We start from the raw sequence: 1,134 nt of genomic DNA, 5'->3' as shown, positions 1-1,134 counted from the left end.
GGCCGGGGCTGCCAAGGAAACCCAGGAGGAGAAGAGAAGCATTACAAGATCCAAGCAGAATTTCACCAAGAGTCTATCTAGGACAAAGCTGGAGGCAGACAACGTTTTAAAAGGCTTTTATTTCAGAAACTTTTTGTTGCTGTTGTTACAGGATTTTGCTGTACCCCTCTTCTCCACCCCCTTCACTTCCCTCACCTTCCCATTTCTAGTTTTTTTTTAGCAGTGATTGGCAGCTTTTACTACATCAGGAGCTAAGCCACCTGGGTCTACCTGCACTATCGAGGGGACCAACAGCTGCCGGGGAAGAAACCCATCCTCTCTGAGCAAACAGCTGGGAGGGATGAGAACAGACAAGCCCAGCCTAAGGCACAGAGGCAGGGTAGAGGAAGGGCAGGCAGCAGCACTGAAGATGAATCTGCTTTTTCCCATTGTGTTTCAGTCTGGTTCAAGCCACATGCCACACAGGTTCCTTGTTTTTCAGCCAGCTCCTACCACCACCTGGAATCCCCTTCCACTGTCCCGGCCCAGCTAAGCTAAGGGCCAGGAACTCAGGACAGAGAAGAGCCTTTGGCCCGTCTGTGTCATTTACAAATGGCATTAGCTGGACTAAAGTTGCTGTGGCTGGATTTGGAAAAGGCTGAATATCGGTTTGTCACCAGCAGTGGGCTGAAGCTGGGGCTCCTCAGATGCAGCAGCATCGTAGGCCGTGAGTGCTTTTAGTTAGGCAGGTTGTGGAGGGGTAAACGTGAGAGTCAGTGAGAGAGTCAGAGACGAGTCAGTGGAGAAGTCAGCTGAGGGAATGACTCCGCATCAGACAGAGGAATTCCTCCATCAGGTGCAGGGCAGGAGAGGCTCCCTGTGCGCAGCACTCGGCGTGTTGGGCCAGGCTGCCTGAGCAGGGGCTGGTGCACCGGCTGCTCCCCACCTCCTCAGCAGCTCCTGAAGATCAAGAGCTCTCAGAGCAGTACGTGGTGCAGATCAGCTCTGAGATGCACTGACTGAGCACCAGTGAGCCCTCTGCTCCTCAACAGCCACGGCTCAGGCAGGAGCTGCCGCTGGAGACCTCTGCATGCTGCCAGAGCAGTGCCGGAACAGGTGAGCAGGGCAGGGGGGAGCACAGGAGGACAATCCTGG

Source organism: Corvus brachyrhynchos, unplaced genomic scaffold, assembly GCF_000691975.1.
Source record: "Corvus brachyrhynchos isolate BGI_N302 unplaced genomic scaffold, ASM69197v1 scaffold59, whole genome shotgun sequence".
NCBI lineage: Eukaryota > Metazoa > Chordata > Aves > Passeriformes > Corvidae > Corvus > Corvus brachyrhynchos.
This window is presented reverse-complemented; position numbering follows the sequence as displayed.